Genomic DNA, 11142 nt, shown 5'->3' on the forward strand with positions numbered 1-11142 from the left:
ATTGATAATATTTTTACACTCAGAAATACAACATCTAGTTAAAAATTTGAGATTTTTGAAGTATTTTGTCCTCAATAATTCATCTGCAGAGGATTTAACTGACTGACTTTGTTCTACATAGATTGAGAGTAATCCTCTGCTAATCTTGTTTCATTGAAGCTGCCTTTTCTTTGAAGCTCTCCTTGTCTGATCTGTTTTGCCACAGCATTTGGATTTTACCATGTGGGTGTGTTGAATACCAGAAGACGTCATTTTTCCTCCAACCCCTGGGGGAAGTACAGGATAAGTGGGTGCTGGATTCATACACTGATATCTACATATTGCCCTAGAGTGGAGATATGATATCTATTATTATATCATCCATGTTGTCACATGTTTATGCTTATTTTGTGCTCTCTGTCATGATCTTTTCAACTTTCTCAGCTCTTCACCTCTTCAACTTCTCCCTCACTCCTCTTTCTCTCTCAATCTGTATCAATCTTAGGTCCAACATGAGAAGTATGTGGAATATGAGCATGCATTAGAATAAAGCCTAGTCAGACATGACAAGCGATCGGCACTCACCACCGGAACCATCAGCACATAGATCCACACGACCTATTCCCTTCCATTTTTCTAAGCAGGTGTAAATCAAAAAAAATATCGCTCTCCTAGATTCTTCATGAAAATAAGGGAAGAGAGTAAGGGTCCTATCACCAAATCCTAAAACTCAACACCCAATTTTGTTATTTACCAGAGGATAGGTAGACAAACAAATTAGATTTTTTCTGTTTCTGTTTTTAAAGATCTCAGTTGAAAGAAGTCTACAAAGACTGCTTGGAAATATCAATTTGACATCCAAGTAATTAACTCCACTATGCATGTTGTATTGTATGTGCAGGATTATGATAAAACTACTCGTTTGATTTGCTCAAGACTTGAATGGATAGGTCATATGTCACGGCAAAACCATTTTATTTACTTGTTGATCGGGTTAATAGGGGCAGATTCAGGAATTCTTAAATCACTTCACTAAATCAAATCCCTAACATTACAAGAATGGTTTGACCCTTTGGTCAGTTTCTCAGGATTTAATGTTAATCAGATGTATTAAGGATTATTTAGCCCCTGTGGATGTATGGGCTCCACTGAGTGCCAGTATAGTTTTCACATTTACATAGTAAATGGTATTTTCAGCTTTAGCAACCACAGTTTGACCATGACCTAATTACCCCCAGTTCTGTAATCCCTAAATTCTCACCAGGGAATGAAAGAAGGAAGTTAGCCATTTCAAGCCAGAGCCCTCTGACCTCCCACAGGTCTGACCACACACCGATCATTTGAAGTCCAGAAGTAAAGATGGAGGAGAGATGCAGTGAATTGTAGACATGGGTCTCCACTTCATCCCACTATCAGAAAATGAGGCCAAAATATCCAAGAGACGAACACTGGCATCTTGTGTTGTGCAGGGTTTATAACCTGTACTGCAGCCAGCCACCAGGGGGTTTTCAAAACACTTGCAGGGAGCTGTAATGTCGTCCATCTCTGATTGACATCTAGGGGTGCTAATATCAGCCCACCAACAGGTCTCTAGTAAATTAATTTTTCCATTTTGTAGGTGAGAGATAAATATTTTACCGTATGGGGAAAAAATTTGACGTGCTGGTGTTGCAGATAGAAAAGTGAAGAGATAACAACAGAGTTCTTTCAGTCGAGAGCAAAGTGGTGAATGAACTGACCAACCAAACATCATTGTCTTCCATTGAGCTGCTGCTGCTAACACGGCTTGATACAAAGCCAGAGATTTGGTTTGATGGAGATCCCTTAAGCCCTTTTATAACACCTTTATAACTAAATTTGAGGCTGTCAACACTTACAAGATGTTGAATTATCAAGCATCAAGTGGTTCATTCGTAAGTGACAGAGGATCAAATAGTTAACAAGTTGCATGAAGAGTATAATTCAATTATTCCACAATAGCGACAAGGCCAAGAACTGAGAAATAAACACAGGGAAGTCGATACATGCTCGCTACATTAACACATAAACAACACCAAATATGGAAACAAATTCACACAAGTATATACAGGACTAGTTTGCTGTGATACAGGATTCTTGACTTGCTAAGACAGACATAACATGGTTGTGTTTGGTGGATATGTTTCATATCAGTTGTTCAGCATATGATCAATGGGCTGTTCACTCCTCAGGCTGTGAAGACACTTGAACTATCCGGTGTGTGACTACATGACTACACACATGTGTGTAAACCAGTCTGTTTGTCATATATCACAAATTAGTTTCAATCTGTATCTAATCACATGACATTGTTACTTACAGGTCAAAGCCATGGTCACTCAACAGAATTCCTCAGAAGAATTGCAACAGCAGTTCAGGCATAATCGCCTTGATCTTTTCTCAGTCACTGACAGCCACATACGACACAGGCCAGGTTTCAGACAAAAAGTCAATCAATAAAAACAATAAAGCTGTTCAACAACAGTCACACACATACAATCTGTAACATTCACAGACTTACACTATTTCACACACTATTTAGGTGTGATATGAAGAGGTGATAAGATATATAACATCTCTATTCTCATTGTTAATTTGCCACTAATTATAGCTTACTATTCACTGTGAACATAACTGTTTACAATGCAGATCACATTGATGAAATACTATTCTTTTTTTTCTTTGTCAGTTCTCATTTTTGATGCTGAAATCAGCATCAGTTAACAGACGAGGAGGATGCATTTGCACAACACTGTACAACTCTGATATCAAAATATATCATGTGACCAACTCTTGCCTGGTATTCGTGTTTTTATCTCTTATTAAAAGGAAAACTCCAGGAAACTATTAGTTTTATCGCTCTGATTAAGCACAAATAATCCGCCCAACAAGATCTTCTTTTTGCTTTGATAGATCACGAAAAAACAGTCTACCAACATGTTGAGTAGAGCTCTGACTGGGTCTTCCTGTATTATTTTTTTTTTTACAGTTTTTACCTGTCAGTAATTTACTTCTCCTCTCTGTGTCTCTATCATTCGCGCTGCGCTCTGCCAACCGTAATGAGCCAGAATGAGCAAAACCCACCATTTACTCCAGCTCTCCACACATTGTCTAAGTTTAGAAATTTTGTTGCTGTTACCCAGTCTGAGGATACACATGTGTCTGATGACACCGTTTGTGGGTGTGAGTGCTTGTGCCTGCAAGAGAGAGGAAGAGAGCGAGCAGAGTCAGGACGACCTGAATGAATGAATGAATGAATGCGCGCAGCTATGAATAAAGATTTTACTCATTTAAGAAAAGTATTGATCATAACGTGGTGATCAGTGTTGATTTGTGGCCTCATTTCAAACAAATCAACGTTAAAACTCTAGCGGGTCAGCTGAGTCGGTGTTGATAAGAGAGACATAGAGAGAGAAGTGAGGGAGTTATCAATTTGGCCCGGACAAACGTGATCACTATAATCGGATTCCACTCTACTAACTTAACAATAATTAAAAACAAAACAACTTGAAAACTACTGGTAAAGAGTATATAGCACCGACTGTAAATAAAAATGGACAAGGCATGTCCACTTCCTGCAACTATCACTAAATGAAGCCAAAATATCCCTACTGTATGACTGCGTCTTCCCACTCTCTGAACTGAAACACAGCAGAACGGTGGATATTACCCATGATCCCAACTGCCTGAACAAGAGGAGCTGACGCTGTAACAAATGCACCAAACTCTGAGTTTGTACTCACTCACCAAAGTGACAAAGAGCAAGAACAGGCGCTCAGGGGGACGAGCGTGAATGAAAGAGGCCCATTTCAAGTAAGGGAACCATCACACTCATTTTGAAGCTACTATTTGAAGCATAAAAAGTTCCATCGTGTTGATTTAACTTTATCAATAGTAACCCATTTGGATCTGACAAAATGAATGAACTCACACTTGATGCCACTAATTAGTGGCATCAAGTAGGATCTCCGTTTGTTGAAATCCTCAAGAGCCTTAAAGCAGCAGACTAACTTCAAAGTTATCCAAGCTTCCTCGTTGAAGTTAGACCAGGAGGAATTGTCTGCAGCCTGAGACTGCTCATCTTCGCCAAGTGAATAAATTCAAAACAGTCGAGTTTCGACCAAGAAGAGGTCAGCATCCACTAGAGTCTATATAAGATTGCTTAAAACATAAAACAGTATTTTCTTCCTCTTCTTCTTTAATCTTTATATGTTTGGAGTGGCAAGTCAGGCAGGATCAAAGGATTACAGCTTGGGGTGTGTGCATTCTGGGATGGGGTAGAAATGACTGCTAGGCAAAGACAAAAGGTGAAGGTACAGAAAATTAGCTCCCTCCTCGAGTTCATGTTTTGAGAGAGGGTCTCGTCACCTCCCAAATTTCTGAAGTACGCCCCCTGCTTGGCCACCCTGTATTACTGTATTGAAACAAAGCAGGACTAGTGTCCCACATTAGATCCCCTAAATCACCTTCCTCTGGAAGTATAAATATATAAAGATGTGAAAATAGATATGCCTCCTCCATGTTAGTGGATGGGAAAAGTACATTCTCAAAGCTCTTCTCACATTCCAGTACGTTATACATTTTAATTAGTTATTTGATATTATAAAAATGAATGAGAGCTGAGAATGACTACTGATTGGTCGAGTGCTTGTGTCGACAGGACCTCGCTACCGTGGTGGGAGGAAGTGGAGATGAGTCATCTGTCCTTATGTACAGTCTATGTTCATTAGGTGATGTCTTATCATGTCAATCTATGTAAAATACTTGTGTATGTATGTAATGTTTTAAATCAAACTTTAGAGAGATACAAAACAGGGTCGACATTCTCATAGCTTCATTGAACTGCATGTTATAAAAAACTACTTGAATCAGCAGGTTCTATGTGAAACCTTTAGAAAATTGAAGGACCCGAGTATGTCTATATAGCTACAGTATGCTATTTATATATCTGACAGCTGGGACTGCCAGTAGAATCTGATACAGCATGGCAGGACAGGTGGAAGTATGTTACCAGTCACCTTCTGCTACCACATGCTTACCTAATATTGATCTGACCTCCAGCTGCAATCTGATCTACAGGAAGACGTTAAGGTCTGCACTGCTGCCTCAGATTAACTGAGCGGTGAGCAAACCTGAGCACCTAACAGGGAAAAGTGGTGGTACATAGCTGTGCTACAAAATATTTTGCAAGTTCCCAAAAAGCCAAAATAATGTCGGAAATATCGCGGCCCTGAGTGCCTCAATGCAAAGACTGAGAAAGCCACAGCAGACATAACAGGAGGCTCCTATATCCCATAATAAAAATAAAAAAAAAAGATCACACTGTAGAGGGGTCAGGAGAAAAACTAAAACAACTAAATTAGGAAATCCCCTAAACTTAAACCCCCTTCAAAATCCAGTTGAAAGCCAGGGATCTCGACCAACAGTTGTGCAGCACAGACGACACCAGAAAATAACCCGAGAGCCCCCAAATTATACTGTAGGTATGTTGGAAAGTCCTATAAGATGTCCTAAATCAGCAGACTTAACTGAATACCTTGGAACGGGTGTTTTTCAGAGCTTTCTGCCAGAATCGTTGAAACCAAAAAACTTTTTATTAGAAAAATGTTGTTCATCCCTCCAGTCAATTTCCATAGACACATATGGAAGCTGGTCCTCAGGGCGTTATTAAGATGAACAAAGCAGACAAAACAACATCATTCGTCAGCCAGTACAACATCTACATAATACTAGCTCATATTATCCTAGGTTAATTTAGTTCTAATACAATATTTAGTTGCAGTTGAAAACAAACCTCAGCCAAATACTGTTCAAATTAGAATTTCATGACGAGTCATTTGTTTTCTTAATATTCACTCAACTGAACACCATGCTGCACCATGGGGATAAAGTGAGTTATGACTAAACCCTTCCTAGTTGCTGACATCATTGATGATGCCTTGGGTTAAACCATTAATGAGTTGGCTGTCTTTTGTATAATATGTTAATATGATTAGGGTTAGATTATGATACTTATTTACAAAATGAAATAAGTTTCCTTGAGGCGAAGTTTTGCTTTCGTTGCATTTTTTGACCTGGCGACACAATAAAGATTTGTCTGTTTTAGTTTAGAGAGTCACACACCCCTGAGAGATATGGTTCTTCCTGAATTGAGGGTCCATTGATTGGAGGGACTATGTAAAGGGGGAGTTTAGGATGAAAACCATCTTTCTTTCTATGACCTTTCGTGTCATCTGGCAGATAAGGTTATGTTTAAGTAAAGTCAAGTTTTGTTGTCATTTTAACATTTAAGGACCATGTTGGAAATCAGTGTTTAAACTCCCCTTGCATATTTGTGTCTGATAATCCGATTATTATTTCAGTTCTTGGTTTGTTGGCACTGTTAACAAAGCTGTAACCAATCAAACACCAACCTAGTTTATAGGGTTAATTTTCAATCTAGAGTAAACAAGAATTACAAAAAACTGGAACATCCTTGTGTAATGCAGAACGTCATGATATAACACCACCATGTGCTTGTTCTAAATTTGGCATGTGTGGACATTTTATTACAGAAAGTTGCAGGGAAGGACTTCAATGTGAGACTTTGCTGTCATGAAAGAAGAGCCCAGATTAAGACGTGGATACACAGCAGAAGATCCGTTATCAAAACAAACCAAGCATGGGAACAGATATCTGATGAAAGTTGCTTTCACAGTTTTGATGTTACATCCTTGTTTCCTGATCTTGCAGGAGAATGAATCCCCTCTGTAAAGCTGATCAGTGACAACACAGCAGCCATTATGAACGCATGGCTGTATGTATGATCCATATTAAGCTCATTTGAATAGTAAAAATTGGAGGGAGGAGGAGAGAGGGAGGTATAGAGGGGCTGGGGAGAGAGAGAGAGGGAGAGAGAGAGAGAGCGAGAGGGAGGGAGGCTGGGAGACAGAGGTTGAGGAGACAGACAGAGAGACAAGCAGAGTGAAGACGAGCTTCTCTCTCCCTCGCTTTCTGTGCTTCAGTGTTTTACTGAAGTCTGTCCATCTGCGGAGTGTTTGCGCGGCGGCTGCGGAGAGGTGTCTTTACGCACACACCCCCCACCCCCCGACATGCTGTCTCGGGAGATCCCGGTGTGATCCGCTCCGGACCGCCTCGGGGTGACGCGTGGAGTGCGCTGGAAATGAACTCTGAAGCTGCAAGTCGCTGTCAGAGCATTCGCGTTAAGACACGGCGCTTCTCCTCCTCTTCCATCCGCGTCAGAGGCTTGACCGCGGCCAGCTGACCGGAGGTTCCACCTGCTTTTCCCGATTGGCTGTCCCCCCCCCCCGGACTTTCCAGTAATCGCGGTGGATGTTAGACGGGACAGTGAGGTAAGTTGGGTTGTTCAATTACCAGCCACACATCCTGGTGGGTAATTACTCCAGCTCTATGACTCAGCGATTCAAGCAGTCCGCTGTTCCTGGATCACTATTGTTGCATTTATTTTTGGTTTAGTTGATAAGATAGTCCTCTTTCAAAAGGCCGTTTTTTCTGTGTTCCAATGAATGTCACCAGTGCAGTTCCATGAAGTGTGAAACTCCTTGTTTATTGGAGAGATTATACGATGTCGGAGGGAATTTGTTGCGCCTGTTCTTAAACCTTCACGACATGGTTTTATATTTGCCATCAAATTCTGGCCCGTAGAAGTGCCAAGAAAGGTCTTATTAAATAACCATCAACCACTCTTTGTTTTCCATCTGTTCCCACAAAATGCACATACAGGGATATTTGCCAGTTCCCACCTTGAACACTTTGGTCTTGACACCTTCATGGTCAGTGTTGACAAAACCAGACCTCAATAGTTAGTCATTGCAAAGTCTGGCTGCTTTTGCCTGGAAGCTTTTATGTCCACTAGTCCATCTAGGAGAGGCGGTGGTCTAGTGGCAGAAACTTGGACTATGGGCAGAAAAGGTCTCTGGTTCGTCTCTGGTTCGACTCCACAGAGAAACAACAAAAGACGAACCTGGATTGATCTGTCCAAAAATCCAAGAGGATTCTTCCTACCTTGTCTAGTGCCCCTGAGCAAGGCACCTTACTCCCCCAACATCTGCTCCCCGGACGCCGAACATGGTCGCACCAGATGGGTCAAAAGCAGAGGTTAAATTTCCCTACCTGCATGAGTGTGCCTGTGCATGTCTGTGCATGTGTTTGGGACTAATAAATGCATCTTAATCTTAATCAATGCTGTGAATCTATATTGTTGCTGTGTTATTAAGTTGTCTGTTCAATGGGACCTTAGACTAATTTGTGAAGGTGATCGGTCAATGAGAGGGAACTGAAGTTCCTCTTCAAAAAACAATAAAACTAAGTATCAAATTAACTAACTAACTCATAGTGTAATAGTCACTATATGTCAGACTAAAGGATTGATCTCTTATGCTTGACTCACGCCTATGCGTCGCATTGACACTTGATGGCTGGTGTGCCCAACGCTTGGTGCTGGAACAATCGTTGGAACGACAACAATCACAGTTTCATCCTTTGGACACACAACATAGCCTTAAAGCTAATGTGCCATGCTAGCTATCAATGTTGTGCTTAGGAGAAGTCCACAGGAAATAAAATCCACAACCAAATGAACACACACCAGATTCGCTACCTGCCTCTTTTGTTTTAACACAGCTTGGTTGGCGAGGAGCTTGGTTGTTTGATTGGCAGGTGCCTCCAGTGAAGCATGACAAGTTTTAAAGCAGACCTCAGCTGTACCTCAACCAACAGCAGCACTGAGATATCACTGATGTGGTGTTCCAACCATAGCCAAGCTGGTGGAGCTTATGTAACCAAACTTAAGGCTAAAATGTTTTCTCTGGTTTGCACCTCTTATTTCTCATTAAATCCAATTGGCAACACTCAAGATCATGAACATGTACAGCTTCTTCTTGCCATCCTACAGATTCAGCAGGGAGTAATATCCACAGCTCCAAATGCATACACTACAGCAATCTACAGACAATATACAATGTAGCGTGATTGATAATAGTATAGAAAGAGAGAACAACTATATTTTATGTATATTCATTTTATAAGCATGAGAAAGGAGGCTGGGCTGGTGAAGTACAAACACTTAGCTCATCAATCACTTGAATCTCTGAGGGATTTAAGGTCTGGAAATACTTGATATGATGATGCTGATTTTAAAATAGTATCTAATGCTATTTCCCGTCTTTCTTTATAGAGAAAAGAGATTAATATGGTGGCAATATCCGGCACCTTTCTCTAATATGCAAATATGTTTACAAGTGGCCTTTAAGGCTGCTGCCCCTTAAAGCTGAGTCTTTTTTTCTGAGTTAATTTTTCAATAATCATAACAAACTTGCTCTGTGTTAGTATAGTTTCTGTAGGGTCTTAAAAAGTCAAAAAAACGTCAATATTCCATCGATAGAATTTAAGTCCTTGAAAAGTCTTAAATACATCAAAATATTATGTGGGAAATTATTCTGCCCTTTTTCATCACGCTTCAATTGGCATGCATAGTCTCCATATGTTGTAGCTCCTTCTCCACATATTTGATATTAGCATAATGTGATAAATCTACAAATAAGACCTTTGGTTTGTAAGGTGGCCTATATACTTGTGGCTTTTTGTTTTGTTGATATATACTATATATTGAGAAAACCAGTGTTGGACTGATAACTGATAACAACTCTGGACTCAACTGAATTTATATCAGCACAGCTAAGATAAATTGTGGGAAAGACTTTAGATAACTACAGTCTCTGCCTGTGAGATAACATACTATTGCTGGGATTATTTTCTACTAGGCTCATTCACCTCATCTTCAATTACGATGAAGTATTTCTGGGACACTGAAGTTTCGTCTTACTTGACATAGATATTCAATTTCATTCATTATGATCTTAAAAAGTGTGCAATTTGGGTCGGATTCGCAGAAGCTTTCGTCATCTTCAGACAGTAACTTACTAAGACCTGCTTTATCGCAATTCTTAAAATGATGATTTCATAATAATGAAGGGAGCAAAGATAAGTGAATGCTTGTGATCAGCTATTTATTCTTTGGAAACAATTTAACCATGAAGGGAGGACTGATGTGTCATATTTTAAAACCTGCTGCCTCTGTACACTACTGCTTTATATTGGTCTTCTTAGAGCTGCTATCTGTCAAATTCCTGGAATGTAGGTCGAACCTGTTCCTGCTCTGGTCCTGAACTCAGAAAATCATGCAAGCAAAATGATTGCAAACACGTTTGTTAACATTACAGTGGCATTTTCACTGTTAGATATGGTGACGGTATTCTGACAGTGTTCTTTGCTGCGAAGCAAACAATAAGTGGCTCCCCTGGAGCAATTACATTCACTGTTTCACATGACCGCTGGAAATGGACCAAGGGGGGAGGAGAGGGCAGTACGTGAAATAAGCAAGACAAATGTGTGGACCTATAAAGACAGGGAAAGAACAGGGTCATTATGGAAGAAAAAAATTGACGAGATGGAAGAAAACGTAATAAGGAGGTCAAATCTGCTGGTATAAGAATTTTTTTTTCCCTGCTTTATCTACAATTGACCGGACCAATACTGATCATGCACAATGTAGGAGTTCAAACAGTTCTTTCCATACAAAAATGTCAAAATCTAAATTTACCACGACTGCAAATGATCAGCCGTCAGTGGCAGACAGCAGGGACTAACTAAAACCTCCCTGCAGCTTTTCTGGTGGATATTAAATTGTAATCAGTTATACTCCAAGATTTGTGTCACAGCAATTTACATTTGATTTTTTTTACACCTTTCTAATGAGTAAACCACGTGGATTTAATGCGTATATATATATATATATATATATAAAAAAACTATTCACTAGATGTGTTGCTTGTGCATCATCCATCAAGATAAGCAGCAACAAAAGGAATCAGATAAGAAACCTCCCAGGCTTCTTTTTCCTACGATGAATTCAAACAGCAACAGCTCAAACTTTACACAGGAGCTATAAAACCAGTGAATGGTTGGCATATGTGAGTTGTTCATGCAGCCATTCTTTTCTTTGTTCAATCCACTCAGTTGACCAAGATGCCAAGAGAGCTCAGCCGAGGGTGGTACAGCCATGCTTGGGGCTTGCTCACAAGCACCGCACGGATACGGCATAGTTTGGCTCAGGAATGTGCTGCT

The sequence above is a fragment of the Platichthys flesus genome, chromosome 4 (genome assembly GCF_949316205.1).
Source record: "Platichthys flesus chromosome 4, fPlaFle2.1, whole genome shotgun sequence".
In the NCBI taxonomy this organism is placed as follows: Eukaryota; Metazoa; Chordata; class Actinopteri; order Pleuronectiformes; family Pleuronectidae; genus Platichthys; species Platichthys flesus.